This window comes from Onychomys torridus, chromosome 5 (genome assembly GCF_903995425.1).
Source record: "Onychomys torridus chromosome 5, mOncTor1.1, whole genome shotgun sequence".
NCBI lineage: Eukaryota > Metazoa > Chordata > Mammalia > Rodentia > Cricetidae > Onychomys > Onychomys torridus.
Genome location: NC_050447.1, coordinates 60,656,143 through 60,674,185, shown reverse-complemented (window position 1 = coordinate 60,674,185; position 18,043 = coordinate 60,656,143).

Below are 18,043 nucleotides of genomic sequence, written 5' to 3'. Positions count from 1 at the left end.
GCTCTAGACCGGTTGGCTGTCCTAATTCTCTCATGTGGTTTGTGCAGCTCCTCATCAGCCTGCTTCAGCCATTCCTCTTCCTACTGTCAAGGTGCTCTGATGCTAATTTTCTGCCTTACTGAATGGGCAGTTCTAATTAAGTACATCTAAAACTAGGGTGTCAGTTTTTCCTCCACAGGGAGAAGGTACCATTTTTGTGGCAAGCCTTTCTTTCCTGGAGGATCAGGTCATTTACATTCAAGATGATGGCTGTGTTCAAGACAATTGTGCTGTTGGGAGTCTGATTTCCAAATTGGCTTAATACTCCTCAGTTGTGATTGTGTTAGAAGTGATGAACTAGTGATCTGAGATTTAAAATGCTTAGAAAGATACAAGGCTTGGGCAATTTTTTTCTGACCTGAGTTAATTTGCCCTGGTTAGTTTATATCATTACAACTACAGTAAGGTCAAAAATAGTAGCTGCCCAAGCTATTGTTAAGTCAGGAAAAAAAAAAAAAAGCTAAGTTAAAGGAAGACATGATTAAATATGTAATTTTCTTGCTCAACCATAGTATTCATGATGGAAATGAAAGGGAAAGTGTGCCCTCAACGTGTCAATCATGTAGCTTCCTGGTTCATGAGGAGAGGCATTGATTTCAAGTGTCATCATGGGGTGATGGATAGATAAATCCAGATGAACTCCCTCTGCCTCTGCTGATTACTTCTATAGCCAGTCAGCTGGACCCATGTTTTACATATTCAATTTAAAGCTCATGGTTAGTTAGGTCAACAGGAAGGTTCCATCCCATGAATTTTGGATCCCTGGATTTTTCTTTGCTTGTTCCAACCAATTCTGACTTTTGCAAAGGTCTCAAATTGGAGGTAATCTTGTGTGTCCTGTAGGCTCCCTCACATGGTTCAATGAGGACCAAACGTGGCAGCAAGCAAGGCATTCTTAAGTGTAATGGACAGGGCATGTCGAGAGCAATAAACTGGAGTGTTGTAAGACTCCCAGTGGTCCTTGTGTGAACAGAGTCAGAGCTTGGTCTGATGGCATTCCTGTGCATTTCCACATGAAGAAGAGAGACAGCAGCACACCAGGTTTTCCGTTCACTGAATATAAAAATTAAACAGCCAAACAGGTGTCCAGCATGACAGTGAATTTCAAGGAAGCATTGGAAGTGTCTGTTGCTTGGGAAGGGGAATTTACAATTTAGAGAGTTATCAAGATGATAGCTATAAAAAAAGATGTCTAACATTTAAAACTCAGACAGTCCCCCCCGCCCCCAAGGATGCATTCTCTGTGCTAAATAAGAAAGAAATCCTACCATTGAGCTCTAGTTCCAAAGCTCGAGGGTAGAGCAGCTGCTTTTCTTACACTTTCAATGTCCTGTGCCCCGCTGCAGCCACTACAGCCTTCACTGTATTAAACAGATGCACTAAGGTCTCTCCACTGCTCTGATTGCTGTCCTTTCAGCAAATTTGCCCTTATTCTCTGACAGCTTGTATTTCTTTAATCTTGAAAACATTACCTTAAATATTGTCTTCCAAGGAGGGTCTTGCCTGTTATCCTTTATACTTTCATGCTATGATGATAATATAACACAGTCCACAATTATTTTATATTCCTCATCTGCTTTTTGTGCTCTTGCCCTTCTCTTCCCTCTCCTTCCTTTCCTTTCCCCTTTCACACTCCTTCCTCCTCTCTCCCTACATCTCCTTCTCCCTTATTCTCTCGGAAATGGAATTCTCCCTGTATTGTACATGATGGCCTGAAATACCAGGTCCAAACCACCTCCTGCTTCAGCCTCATGAGTAGCTGCTCCTTGTCTCAACTACTTTAAAAAAACAAACAAACAACCCCCAACCAAAAAAACATCTAAAATGTAACATTAATGGAGAAATTTTTATTTTTATTGTTTATAAAATATTTACTCATATGTACACATATGTATGTGTATATACCCATATTGCAGCATGCCTGTGAAGATCAGAAGACAGATTTGTGTAGTTGGCTCTCTCCTTATACTTTACAAGCATTTTGGGATCAAACTTGGATTTGATCTCACAAACTCCATTGTAATTTTTTTTTTCATTTCCATAAAACTGAGCATCATGCGAGAGGCACCACAGGCATTCAGTGGCTATCTGCGGAATGACTGACACTGCCATTTTCACCTCATTCCTGTTGCATGCATGCCTCATGCCATTTGGAAATACAGTTGGCTGCTGAAATGTGGTTTCGACACACCAAGAGGATAAGCAGATACCTTCACTTCTCTGCTGTCCCTGGATCCGCTTGTTATTTTCTTCTAAATGTTTGAATTAGACAAATGAGAGCAGGACACAAAGGAAGCAGCTGAAATAATTGCAGGAGGATAGCACAGAGGAAGACAGACCTCTGGACTAGAGAGGGAACAGAAATGAAGATCAGAAGGTGAGCCAAGCTTTCCCCAAACTGTGCCTGTGTCCTCACAGACCTTAACCTTCCTCTTCTGCTTTACTCCTCCACTCTGCTCTCTCCGTCTTTGAACAGTGCCTTATACAATGTTGTACTCTTGGTATGCTTGCTTAAAACAAATAAATACACAGCAAACTGCATTTTTTCATGTGTTCAGTATGGCCCCGTCTGGGAACTTTCAATTCCATTATGATTTTCTTTTTCCACCGAAAAAATATTTGCAAGTGTTTTTCAAAGTATTGTTTAGATTCGTTTTTAGATATTTTGTGATTCATTCCTTAACCAGTCATACTTCAGTTTGAGAATGTGATTGCTATTCTTTGGTACCTGTTAACAGTCTGTGCCATTTTTTTTTTTACATGTGCTTAAATGCACATCTTCTGGCAAGTAGGTAGACTTTCACCATCTCTATAGTTTCACTAGGTTTCGCTTTGTGCGTCTGATGTTTCTAGTTGTAAAAAAAAATCAGACTGGTTATAATTAGAATGTCCAACCTTACGTTGTTATATTAGTTACATTTCTTGTTTCTGTGGCAAAAAAATACCTGACAAAAAGTGATTTAAGAAGGAATGGTTTATTGGTGTAAGTATGAGGAATTCATTCTGTCTTCATATGAGGGCATGAGGAGGAGATGCAGAGTTACATTGTATCCATAACCAGGAGGCAGAGAACGATGAATCCTTATTACTCAGCCTCCTTGTTGCTTTTTATTCTGCCCAGGACCCAGCCCACGGCATGGCACCAGTCAGCAGTCACGTGGGAGGGTCTTCTCACCTCAGTTAATTTCATCTAGGTAATCCCTCAGAAACATACTCTGGGTTTGGCTCCTAAGTAAACTCCTGATCCTATAACCCGATAATCAAATTTAATAGGAAAATACTGGAGAAAAAAAATGGGTTTCCTGGGAACAATCACATATGCCCCATGCATGACTGACAAAATGAAACTGTAAACTTCCAAGTGAATCATCACTATTATATCAGAAAGAAAAGAACATGCAGGTTGTGTGGGCTCAGCAGTATTCTGAGGTGTCCCAAGGTCCACTGGTCTTTGCCAAATGAGAGACCACCTCCATGGGCTTTGTGTTTCAGAGACCCATTGGACAAATGTTCATATACTGATCTGAAACTAGGCAACATGGATTCTAACAAGACTGTCCATCAGGGTAGAAGGTGGATGAATAGGAACTGTTGATAACCATTATTGCCTGTATGGATTTTGGGTAACATGAGGGCCAAACAGTGGATGCTCATTCTATGTTTGTTGAACCAAGTTCCCTGTAGCTCAGAGTGGAGACGAATTCAGATTTAGAGTGAAAGAGGAAGAGAGGAATTCTGGGTGAGTAGGAAAGAAATTAGCTTTGAGACATACTTCATAGTCCTTTTGGTTTAGCATGCTATTTTGTTTGCTAATTAAATGTTTTAAAATTTTTTAAAGAAGTTGTGGGATGATAGCCCACTTCTCAGAGAAATTCTATGGCTCACTAGACATTGAAAATAGAAACCCGCTTCATGTGCTCCAGAGTGAATGAAAAGATGTAGCTGTACCGGCCTAGGAAGACTTCTAAGTTTAGATCCATATGATGAAACTTCTGTGGCTTCCCAGACATTTTATATGATTGAAAATGTTAGTATGCTTTTCTTTAGCCAGAAAATGCGATTTCATAGTGATATTTGAAATAATTTTCACAGAAGTGCCCCTCAAAATATCTTGTTCATTTGTGGCTTGAGCGCCAGGGTAATAGTTACAAGGGCACTTACTACTTCGGTGTATTGGTTTTGGAGCAGTGATGTTTGAATGAAAAGTGTAATCAATGTCTTGGTTGAGTTTGCTATCCTGTCTATCACATGGGCAAGAGAACTGACTTTGAACAGAAACAAGAAAATAAAATCTTACTAAAAAAGAATGTTTTAGTGATGATTATTAAATAAAAAATAGACTAAGTGATAAAAGTTGGCCCCTCAATAGAAAGATTTCCTGGGGCTGGGGAGATGGCTCCATCAGAAAACTACTTGTTATGCAAGCATGAGGATGTACATTCAGATCCCTGACACTCACAATAAAAAGCCAAGTACAGTTCCTGTGTCTGTAATCTCAGTGCTTGGGAGACAAAGGGATGAGGATCCTTAGGGCTTGCTGGCCATGCAGTCTAGTCAAATTTAGTGAGAGACTTTGTCTCAAAAGCCAAAGTGGAGCGTGATTGAGAAGACACCTTGGTCTCTACATGCATGCACACAAATGTGCACATGCTCCCCTAAGCACACACTCATGAAAATGTACATACATACGCACAGGATTCCTTGTGGAATCAGTAAAGCTGGTTGTTTGCAATTTTCAAATCATTGCCTATTTAACCTGAAAGTTACCACTCACTCACCTTTTTCATTAGAATAGTAAATTAAAAGGTTCACGGAAACAGCCTAGTTTGGCTTACTTTAAGTCCCCTCTCAGAAATTGTGAAGATTACTGTGATATAGAAATCAATATTTTCAGCTACAGGGTCTCTAATGTCTGGCATATTACCTCCCCCACTTCCCTTTTGCTATGTCCGTCCAGATTCCATTCTCCATAATCCTTAAAGCCCCAGCTTATTTCCATCACCATAGAAACACCTGCTGGTGTGATCAGTTTTGATCAGTTGCGGACTCACCTTTTGTGCCTGCTGCCAGCCAAGCTCTTCTCAGCTTCAAGCACAGTGACTGCAGGGTCAGGGGTTACAGGTCAGGGGTGGAAGCTGCCTAAACAAAGCTCTCCCATTTTCAAATCTGCCTTTCTTCCTACAGAGAAATGAACCCCCATGTTTGCTCTTTTCTTCAGTTTGGAAATGCTTGTATGCTAACATTCAGAGTCACTGCTGAAAAGCCTCCCAGGAGTGTGGCAAGTTCTTAGCATCTGTCTGTCTACTGCTTCTCTCTCCTTCTTTCTCACTTTCTGTTTACAAAATGGAGCTTCGCTTTACTCTTAAATTTTTTATTACAGTAAAATGTACATAACAAAGAATTTGCCTTCTAAACCATTATAAAAATTTAATTTTTATATTCATTTATTCATTCATTCATTCTCTCTCTCTCTCTGTGTGTGTGTGTGTGTGTGTGTGTGTGTGTGTGTGTGTGTGTGTGTGTGTGCAACTTAACCATTTTTAAATGTTGCTATGGATATTCACATTGTTCTGAAACAGATCTCCAGAATATTTCTCAGCTTGCAAAACTTAATAGCTCAGCACATCAAACACCCTATTTTTGAGACAGGGTCTCTAGCTCAGATTTCAACTTTTTAATGTACTCGGGGGTGACACTGAGTTTCTGATCCTCCTCCCTCCACCTTCCCAGCATTGGTATTATAGGCATGTTCCACCAGGTGTGTGTGGTGCTTGGGAATCTCACCCTAATCCAGGACCTTGTGCATGCTCATCAAGTACTCCTCTAGCTGAGCCACATCGCCAGCCTTCACAACTCTACTTTCTGACTCCCTAATTTTGACAGCTCTAGGAAGTTCACATGCCTGGAATCCTGCAGCATTTTCTTTTTTGTGAATTTTTTTCCCTGCTCATCTTGATATTGTCAGGAATAATTCATACTGTAGCATTTCAGAATTTCCTTCCATCTTTCGTTTGTTTTCAGTGCTATGCATAGAACCAGGGCTATATGCATTCCGCATGCTGTGTGATCCTTCTACCACTGACGTATAGCCCAGGCCATAGTTTCCTTCCCTAAAAAACTGCTATTTTTTTTTAGTAGTTAAATAATTACTACTCTGTGCAAACCCTGCAGTTTGCTTATGTATTTGTGCATGGATATTTGGGTTACTTACCAGTTTAGCCTTTGTAGATAATACTGTTGTGGGTCTGGGTATGCAGATATCTTTTTGAGTCCTTGTTTTGAAGTGTTTTAGATTGGACCCATGAGTGCTGCTACTGGATCATATAGTCATTCACCATTTAAATATATGAGTCATTCATGTTGATCTTTCACAGAAACTGTTCCATTTTATGTTCTTATCAACAGTATACAAAAGACATAACTTGATGCTATGTATTTTTTTTTTTGCCTCCTTGTAGGCTGCCTCTTTTCCTTCTTCACAGTATCTTTTGATGCACATGATTTGTAACTTCTCACAGTTCAGTTTCTCTATTTATTTTTAAAAGAATTATTGCTGTGGGACTGGAGAGATAGCTCAGAGGTTAAGTTCCAGGTTCAGTTCCCAGGACCCACATGGTGGCTCACAACTGCCTGTAGCTCCAGTTCCAGGGGATCCAACCCTTCTATACCTCCTTATCTCTGTTAGATCCTGAAGCATGTGATCCTCCTAAACTCATGTAGGCTCTTACATAAAAACAACAAATAAATATTAAATAATGAGATAAATCTTAGGAAAAAACCTTGCTGCCTTTACCTGTGGTGTCATTTCTCAGAATTTATCATCAGATACTAAGTCATGAAGATTTTGCCCTAGCTTTCTCCTAAGAACTTTGTAATTTTGGCTCTTTGTGTCAGTCATGTTGACTTACTTTTTTAGCATGATATTATGTAAGGGACCATTTCTCCACTCAATAGTTGTGACATCTTTATTGGAAATCATTTGGCCACATATACAAGCATTTATTTCTGAGCCTTGTATCTCACTCCATTGTTCAATAGGTCTGTCTTTATGCCAGTGTCACATTCATTTGATTATTCTAGTGAATATTGAGATCCCAGATGAAGATTTGAAGTTGACTCCACTTGAGTTTTCCTACTTCCACAAAAAAAGAAATTTTAGTGAGTCTTTTTTGTCTTAATGGTAAATCTTCTAATCTATGGCCAGGGAAAGTGTTCCCATTTATTTGCATATTTTAAATATAATTGCCTCTTAAATTATGTAGCAAATTTAATGTAGTTATAAACCAATGTTACAATCACTTCAAATTTTAGATTTATCACATTTTAAACATATTAGTATTAAAGTCATATAGAAATATAAAATAAAGTTATTAGCCATTATTATGAGAATGTCATAGTTACAGTTTTCCTTATTTATGATAGAAGGCAAATTGGGTATAGAGCTTTGAACTCATCAAGATAAAATAAACAATAGAGTATTTTCCTTTAATATGATAAATACAAATGAACGAGATATTATAAATTATAATTCTTACCTGAAAATTGTTCTTGTTGTTTATAGTTTTATTATGTTAAGGTTAAAACTTTTCCTTTTTATTCATATATACAGAGGGATATGTTGTGGAATATTCTTTTATGTCACTGTAATTATTTTAATAAAAAGCTAAATGGCCAATAGCTAGGCAAGATTTTTTTGGCAGAGAGAATGCTGGGAAGAAGAAGGTCTTAGAAGTCAGACAGACACAGAATGAGTCAGACACACAAAATAGAAGAGAGGTAAAAGCCACAAGGTAAAACATAGATTAATAAAAATATGGGTTAACTTAAATTATAAGAGTTAGTTAGAAATAAGCCTAAGATATTGGCCAAGCTTTCACAATTAATAAGAAGTCTCTGTGTGGTTATTTGGAGCTGGCTGGTAAGACAGAATAAGTCTGATTACAGTAGGGTGCTGCTTTGTCCAATTAATAGTGTCTTTCGTCTCAAGAAGCTTTTCAGTTCATAAGGTCACATTTATTAACTGTTGATCTTAGTGTCTATGCTATCAGTGTTCTGCTCAGACACTTGTCTTCTGTGCCAATGAGTTCAAGGATTTTCTCCACTTTGTCTATTAGGTTAAGTGTGTCTGGTTTCATATTGAGGTTTTTGATCCACTTAATCTTGAGTTTTGTTCAGGGTGACAAATATGGATGTATTTTTAATCTTCTTCAGGCAGATATCCAGTTTGACCAGAACTATTTGTTGAGGATGATTTCTTTTTCTCAGTGTGTATTTCTGGCTTCTTTATCAAAAATCAGATGTCCATAGTGTGTTGGTTTATGTGTGGGTCTTCAGTTAGGTTCCACTGATCAATTTGTTTGTTTTTATGCCAATACCATGTGGTTTTATTACTATAGCTCTGTATTACAACTTGAAATCAGGGATGGTAAAATGACCAGCAGTTCTTTTATTGCTCAGGATTGTTTTAGCTATCCTGTTTTGTTTTGTTTTTCTTCTTCCATATGAATGAGAATTACCCTTTAAGCTCTGTAAAGAATTGTGTTGGAATTTTGATGGGGATTGCATTGAATCTGTTAATTACTTTTGGTAGGAAGGATACTTTTTTCCCTATAGTAATTCTAGCAATCCATGAGCATGGGGATTCTTTCTGTCTTCAGATATCTTTTTTCAATTTTTTTATTCAAATACTTGACATTTTTTATAATATAAGTCTTTCACTTGCTTGGTTAGAATTACTGTAACCTATTTTATATTATTTGAGGCTAATGCTAATATGGAGGGTGTTGTTTCCCTGATTTCTTTCTCTGTTTGTTTGTCATAAGTATATAGGAGGGCAACTGATTTTTTAGTTAATTTTGTATACAGCCACTTTGCTGAAAGTTTATTAGCTGTAGGAATTCCTAGAAGAACTTTGAGGGTCACTTAACTACACAATATTATCATCTGCAAATAATGATACTTTGATCTCTTCCTTTTCAATTTCTATCATTTTGATCTCCTTCAGTTGTCTTATTGCTCTAGCTAATACTTCAAGTACTATATTGAATAGATATGGAGATAGTGGACAACCTGTTTTGTTTGTGGTTTTAGTTTAAATACTTTGACTCTCTCTATATTTAGTTTGATGTTAGCTTATAGGCTTGCTGTAAATTAACTTTATTATGTTGAGACATGTCCCTTGTATCCCTAATCTCTCCAGTATTTTTATCATGAAGTGATATTGGATTTTGTCAAAGGTTTTTTCTTTTCGTATCTGATGAGAACATCGTGTGATTTTTTCTTTCAGTTTATTTATATGGTGGATTACATTTACTGATTTTCACATGTTGAATCATCCCTGTATCTCTTGGATGAACCCTACTTGATCTTGATGTATTCTTGGATTTAATTTGTAAGTATTTTATTGAGTATCATTATCTATGTTCATAAGAGAAATGGATCCGTCATTCTATGTTGGATCTTTATGTGTTTTGAGTATCAGGGTAATTGTGGCCTCATAGAGTGAATTGGACAATGTTCCTTCTGTTTCTACTTTGTGGAGTGATTTGAGGAGTATTGGTGCTAACTTTCATTGAAAAGTCTGGCTAAAACCATGTGGCTCTGGGCTTTTTGTGTTGGGAGACTTTTAATGACTGCTCCTATTTCTCTTGTAATTATAGGTTAATTTAAATTGTGTATCTGATCTTGATTTTTACTTTGGTTAGTGGTACATTTTGAGGAATTTATACATTTCTTTTAGATTTTCTAGTTTGATGAAGTATAGTATCTTGAAGTATACTCTAATGACTCTTTGAATTTTCTTGGTATCTATTCTCCTATTCCCCTTTGTGTTTCTGATTCTGTTAACTTCAATATTCTCTCTGTGTCTTTGAATAAGGTTGGATAAGGGTTTGTCTATCTTGTTGATTTTCTCAAAGAACCAACTCTTTGTTTCACCGATTCCTATTTTATTGATTTTAGTCCTTGGTTTGATTATTTCTTGGCACCTACTCTTACTGGGTGTGATTATTTCTTTTTTTTTTTTTCTAGAGCTTTTTGTTATGTTGCTAGTATGAGATCTCTACATTTTTTTAAAATGTAGGCATTTACTTCTATGAACGTACCTCTTAGCACTGCTTTCCTTGTATGCCATAAGTTTGGGTATATTGTGAATTCATCTTCATTGAACTCTAGAAAATCTTTAATTTTTTTTCTGTATTTCTTTTTCATTCAGTAGAGAGTTGTTCAGTTTCCATAAGTTTGTAAGCTTCCTGTTGTTTCTTTTGTTGTTGTTATCTAACTTTAATCCATGGTGGTCTGATAGGATGCAAGTTTTTTCAGTTTTACTGTATCTGTTGAGACTTGCTTTGTGACTGAGTCTGTGGTCAATTTTGGAGAAAAATCTATAAGGTGCATAGAAGAATGTATATTCTTTTGTGTTTGTGTGAAATGTTTTTTAGATATCTGTTAGTTCCATTTGGTTTATAATGTCATTTACTTCCAGTATTTCTCAGTTTAGTTTTTGTTAGGATAACCTGTCCTTTGGTGAGAGTGGGGTATTGAAGTCTCCTACTATCAGTGGGTGAGGGTCAATATGTGATTTCAGTTGTAGTAGTGTTTCTTTTACAAATTTTGGTGCCCTTGTGTTTGTGTGTGTGTATCTATATCTATATCTAACCTATATATATCTATATCTGTATCTGAAGAATTGAAATGCCAAGCTTGGTGGTAGTGGCAGACACCTTTCATCCCAGCACTTGGGAGGTAGAGGCAAGCATGATCTCTGTGACTTCAAGGCCAGCTGGGTCTACAGAGCAAGTTCTAGGACAGGCTCCAAAGTTACACAGGGAAATCCTGTCTCAACCCGTCTCCTGTCAAAAGAATTGAAATGCTATTTTGGTGAATTTTCCTTTTGCTCAAATGTAGTGTAATTTCCTATCCCTTTTGATTAGTTTAGGTTTGAAATCTATTTTGTTAGATATTAAAATAGCTACACCAGCTTGCTTTTTGGACCATATGCTTGGAATATCTTTTTCTAACCTTTTACCCTGAGATAATGTGTACCTTTGAATTTGAGGTGTTTTTTGAATGAATGAATAGGAGAATGGATCCTGTTTTTGTATCATTCTTTCATCTATGTCTTTTTGTTATTTTTAGGCTTGATATTTACATAGTGTCCCAGAGTTCCTGGATGTTTAGTGATAGAAGTTTTTCAAATTTAACATTTTCTTTGATCAATGTATGCATTTCTTCTATGGCATCTTCAATGCCTGATATTCTTTCTTTCATCTCTTATATTTGTTGTTGAAGCTTGCCTCTGTAATTACTTATCAATTTCCTAAATATTTTATTCCCAGAATTGCCTCTGTTTGTGTTTTCTTTATTAATTCTATTTCCATTTTTTCAGGTCTTGAACAGTTTTATTTGTTTCCTTCCACTGCTTATTTGTGTTTCCCTGGATTTCCTTAAGAGATTTATTAATTTACTCTTTAAAGACCTCTATTATCTTTATACAGGTGGCTTTAAAGTCTTTTTCTTGTGTTTCAGCTATGTTGGAATATTCATGTTGACCTGCTGTGGTAGGATAGCTGGGCTGTAGTGGAGACATATTGCCCTGACTGTTACTGTTTTTTTTTTTTTTTTTTTTTTTTCCACTGTGGTCCTGGGATTAGGATGACTATAGGTGCAGGTGCTGGTTTCTTGATTGGTCTTTCTTGGATATGTCTTTTTTTCCTTGGCTACTGTTTCCTCTCTGGATTTTTGGAAAGTGCGAAGGCTGTGTTGTTGCTCATTTTCCTGATCTGCTCATCTGGTGTGTTCACAGGGAATTTTGGTTAGCAACAGGTGCCTGCTGGGTTTGGAGGGTGTTTTCCTGCCTGGCTCAGGTGGTATGTTCCCAGTGTATGCCTGCTAGTGTTGGAGGCTGGGATAATGGGATGACTTGTAGGAAGGGTTGGGGAGAAGATCATTGTGATTCATTGGGGATGTGGTCAGAGAAGAAAGAGAGACAGCAGTAGCTTTCCTGCTAAAGAGCTGGGGATGAGGCTGTGGAGATTGGATCTTAGCAGCAAAAGGAAAGGTGTGGGTCTTCCTTCAATCTATTTGTTTCCCTGAGGGGAACAGTCCTTGTGTTAGCAGGGGGTGCCTGCTGGGATGGGAGTCTGGAACAAAGTAGTGAGTTGGGGGAGGAAGGGTAGAAGGGGAAAATCTGTGGGATCTGTAGCAGGAATTTTAGACAGTCTTATTAATAAAATCAAACCTGTGGCCAGTTATTGGGGTGACTGCTGGAAGATCAGAGACACAGAACAAGCCACAGTTTCCTCACCTCGCCAGTTCCTCAGCTGGTCTTGTTTCCTCAGACTGTGTGCATCCTCATCCAAATGAATCTTAGCTGAACTGTGCTGCTCCAAAGCCTAAAAGCTTAACCAGACAAAATGCTGAACAAGCCAAATGCTCCTGGTTACTGGTCTTCACGCCTTATATATCTTTCTACTTTCTGCCGTCACTCCCTGGGATTAAAGGCTTGCTTTCTGGGTGTCACTATGACTGGCTGTTTCCAATGAGGCCTTGAGCTCACAGAGATCTGCCTGGCTCTGCCCTCCAAGTGCTAGAATTAAAGTCGTGCACCACCACCACCCAGCTTCTGCCATGGCTTGCTCTGACCCATTTTCTAGCCACCATTTTTGGCTCTGTATCTAGTGGCTCTCTGTTCTCTGACCCCAGATAAATGTATTAGGGTGCACAATATTTTGGGGAACATAATACCACCACAGGGATCCACAGGAGATGAGAGCAGAGGGTCCAGGAAGACTGCACAAGTGTTCTGCTGCAGAGCTGGGGATGAAACTGCAGGACTGGATCTGGGATAAGAAATGGGAAGAGAAGGTCTATAGACAGCCTACTTGCTTTTCTGGCATTTGTGGCCAGTGGGTTAACAGGAGTGCCTGCTGGAGTTGGTGGCTGAGATAAAGTAACCAGTGTAGGGGAAGGGAGATTAGGAAGGGAAGGTCTTTGGGATTCACAAAAGACATGGGGGCATGGAAGGAAGGCTGTAGTTGATATTCTGTCACAAAGCTAGGGATGAGACTGGGGGATTGGGTTTGGAGAACTGGGGAGAGATGTGAAGGTATTCAGTTAGCTTACCTGTTTCGCTGTTTGGATCAGCTAGTGTGCTCCCAGGGAATGCCTGTTGATGTTGGAATCTGGATTAATGGGATGAGTTTTGGGAAGAAAGGTTGGGGGAAGATCTTTGTGCTCTGTTGGACATAAGATCCATCAGCAGCTTTCCTGCTACAGTGCTGGGGATGAGGCTAGGGGTTTGGATCTCAGCAGCAGAAGGAACGGTGTGGATGCACCTTCAGCCTACTTCTGGTCAGAGGTTTTGAATCCCATTGGAGCTGGAGTTACAGGTGGTTGTGAGGAGCCCAGTATGGCTTCAGGGAACTGGATCAGGTCAAGCAAGAACAGCACATGCTCTTAACTGCTGATCCATCTTTCCTGTTCTATGCAAAATATCCCTCCAAGTTTTCATTAAAGAGAACAGTAAAATTTATTTATATCAAATAGATTGATTAGATAGCTTTTAAGCAGTGAATATGTCATTAAAGTTGGGAAATTGAAGGCTATAATTGTTTTAAGTCTCATGGTCTGCTGCATTTTGCTTAGTTAATGGAAATTATCTTGCAGTTGCTCACATAGGCTGATAACATGGCCAAACCACCAACTCTACACATTGCTGCCTAGTGTTCCTCCTCTTCACAAATATGTCCTAATCTGTCTACATCAAATAACTATGATCAGAACTTACAGGAGCAAGTAATTAAAATCACAAAACCAGTGAAATATCTATTATCTATTTCTACTCACATAGTAAAGACAAAAACAAGTAATAAACATAATCAATCAACAAAACAAACCAAATAAAAACAAAACCCTAAACTAAACTGCATAGGATTTTCTTGTTTCTAGTATCAGTTCTTGATTCTCAAATATTTATAACTGGCTTTTGCATAAAAAAATAAACATTATTTCTATAATCCAGTACTTTGCAAAGTAGGTTCAATTTGCATTTTATTTATTTGTGTAACCTGATAAGCAAGGCTCCTCTGATGGCTAATATTGATTGCCAACTTGAAAATGTCTAGATTCATTTGGACGACCAACCTCTACACGTGTCTGTGAGGACAGTTCTATACTGAGTCAACTGATATATGGAGATGTGGTCAGCACCATCCCATGGTCTGGGGCCCTAGACTGAATCAAAGGAACAAAGGGAACTGAGTCTCAGCATTCACCTCTCTCTTACTTCTAATTGTGGACTCAGTAGAACCAGAGGCATCAAGTTCCCACCACCATGATTTCCCCTGAAGAATGGATTGTAGCTTGAATTATGAGCCAAAATAAATGTACTATTTCAGTTGATTTTCTCAGGAATTTTGTTGAGGCAATGAGAAATGTAACTAATATAACTTCTCTGTGTCCTTTTGTATTTTTCCAGTGAGCCTGCCTAACATTTCTCTCCTAAGTGTCCTAATGGGGGACAATAAATCATACAATTGGTAGATTTTCAAATGTAGATATTACTTATGATGGAAAAAAAACCCATTTACTTGTTACAGGAAACTTGAATAATTTATCAGATTTGATGTTAGGGAATAGGACTCAAAACAATGAAAAGGTTTTTTCTTCACTTCTCTAAAGAAAAATAAAGAGAAGGCTGGACCAAGCGTCATCTGTAGGCACGGGCAGCTTGCAAGATAAGAAACAGAATGGGCAATGTGCCTGTGGTATAGTCACAGGATGGCATGGCATGCAGCCTAGTTCTGTGTTTTTAAAGATCGTTCTTAAGATCTAGTTGTCCAGATATTCTCTACCTGGGATGTTTGTGGTTCATAGAGATGTGCTCAAATTTCAGAAGAGTGAAGACTTAAACACTCACTCCTACTTATTTAGGCTTTCCTTGGACTGGGTAAATATTTTAAATGTTTCCCCTATCTTCTAAAGATGGGAATTTGTCCTGATGGTTTTTCCTGGCTTCCAAAACAAAATAAGGACCAGTGAAAACTTCTACCACCATCTCAAGGGAAACTATGCTCATTGGTTAAACAGTCTAGATTCTAAATGTAGTAGACTGATTATGCTCTTGTAGAGGAAGAGATGTACAGTCACTCCCAAAAGAGGCTAGTCACAAAACCAATTTAGAGGTTATAACATCAGATCAATATGTGTTGGAGATTCTTGCTGGTAATGATTGAGACAAAGCTCCATGTTGGCCACTTAGGATTATTTCTATCCTGCTGTTTAAGTGGAAATTGATAGAAACTTGGTTTGGGGACTTCCTGGAGGTTCTGTGGCTTCTCCAACACCATCCCCTCCCAACCCTATTGGTATAAAAAGGTGTTAAATGAAATGGCTGATGTTTGAAGCTAACACTACTCACTGAATTTCAAAAACCCAATATGATACTGAAAATTAACTCAAGCTTTCACATGTCACAGACTGTAAAAATACAAATTAGGCTGTAAATGCAGTCCAGCCACAATTAACACTATGATATGTTCAAATAATCCAGCTCTCTTCAGTAGAGTTTATTGAAGGAGATTATTATGAGCAATCATTCCCTAATCACTAGGTGACAATTATTTCTCTTGTATACATCCCTGCCTTGTCTGTGTTGTTGGATGCTGCTCCTGTGTTTTCAAAAAGGTGATGTTTTTCCCACACAGAGACAGCTCTTGCTGGAACTTCAATTGATGTCAACTTTTGCTCTCATAGTGATCATCTGCAAAGAGCCAAGCTTCACTGTGAATCAGAGGAGCAAAGGGAAATAAAACTGGATGGCTTTCAGTTCCAATCACATCTTGTTTGACTCCAATTCAGCCAATACGTTATTGAGGAAATAATGGATTTTATCTGTGAAAGTGAAAGAGAATTTTCCAAATTTAAAAATGTTCCCCTTCTGCGTTTTATGCTGAAAAAAGGAAGGCTTTCTTTGATGGAAGGGTGAACGGTTAATTTTATTCTAATGCAAAAGAATTCTTTCGAAGAAAGTCCACTTAGTATTTTATCCTGGAAAGAAGCTCTCACTTTCATGGAGGGTTTGAAGAGGAAAGTTGAGTCTGCATTCCTGGATGTGTGGCTTGAGAGCAAAGCTTGTTTCTGTGTCTCTTACTTGCTCATAAACCCCCAAATTTGCCTGAGTATTACCCTGAAGCTCTATCTGTCTGCCAGAACAGGTGCTCGCCAGTTTTCTCTGGGTTTCATCACGGGGAGCACAGAGGCCTTTAAATTCGAGTTGTTAAGTCTTCTCTCACCAAGATTAAGGCCTTTACTTAAGTCTTATTTCCAGATACTCATCCCCTTACCACTAACAAGCCATTTTTCCCCATGGGCCCCAATCTTCCACTGTACTGCACCCAATCAAATAACTAACCAAGTCCATGTTTATTAATGCCACATTTAAACTCCTTCAGGCTTATTTGAACTCAGGCCAGTCACTGAACATGACCTGTGAAACCAAGAAAAACCAGACATCCTAATTAACTGTCAGTGACTTAGCAACCTTCAAAAATGGCCTTGTGATGGGGGGGAGATGGAATTAATATGGACCCATTGTTTTATTTTATTTTATTGCATAGGATCACAAAGGCCTTTTTTCATGCAAAATTATAATGCAGTTGGTACACATTCCCCATCACACTTCACTACCCTTCATCTTTTGCCCTTCTTGTCCCCTATCAATCCCTGTTGTTATCTCCCCAGATTTGTTTCTACTTTCATGTCATCAGTATATATGAGATTTCATTCACCTGTGAAGTCTAAGACCAACATGAGAGAAAACGTTAGATTTTTTTTCTGAGACTACCTTAATTCACTTAATGTGATGATCTCAGTTGCATCCATTTTCCTAAAAGTGATACAGTTTTATTCTTTGTTGTGCCTGACAAAACTTCATTGTTCATTTAAACCAAAACTCCTTTGTCTATCTCTTTTTGTTAGATGTCCGGGTTATCTAGGTGACTTAGTTATTGTGAATAGTTTAGCAACAAAAATTGATGTCCAAGCATCTCTTTTGACACATTGACTCTCAGTTTTGTGGGTATTTGTCTGGAAGTGCTATAGCTGGGTCATGTTGGGATCTTTTCTGCTGATTCCATTGTCTTCCTGGAGTATCAGTTATTGTGTTTCTGTCCAGTAGAGCCCCTTCAAGTTAACTTGTCTGTCCTGTTGGCCTGGCTTCTAGGATGTATGATAAAGCATTATAAACTGCATTGGACCTACCTATCTTATCTTAGATCTCGAAGCATGTATTTCATAGACTTCTGGTTTATTGCCAGTGGAATCAGTATTTATTGATTACGGTACTAGATATGAATGGGTCTATTGCTATGGAGTGCTTACATATAACTTTCAGAACTACAGATAGCATTTTTGAGAGATATAAGCGTTTATATATCCAATTTGAATTAAAGATTAGTAGCCTATTCCCTAATTTGTTTGACTTTGTATTGCAGCTTCTAACATTTAGGGGAAAAAAATAAACCTTCCCCCAAATGACATTAACGTAATTACTCATTTGCTTACCCTAACAGTTTCTTAAATATTCACAATACTCTCAAAATAGCTTTGGTATTGGTTCTACCAGCCGGGGTACTGAATGCAGTTACATTTTCTTTTTGTTCTTTTATTACACTGGGCATTGTGCATCCAAAATGTTGTGCTATGATGTCAGTGGAAATAATTTTTCCTGCTTTATGGTTAAAGCTTCTTACTTGAAATGCATCATCAATTTATTTCGATCTGTGTTTAATTTTAGAAGATATTTCTAAGGTATATTATTCTGTGATTTGAATTGGCCTTTGAAAATGTTTTTATGTTTTTACACTGAAATTTGTAAAGTGAGACATGTGAAAAAATCCAGTTTCTCCTTATCATTCTTTTCTCCCTCTATAGACGATTTTTGTGAGTTTTTCTCTCTAAAGTTTGATTTTCTTTTTCTTTCTTATTTTTTCTTTTGGTCAAGAGT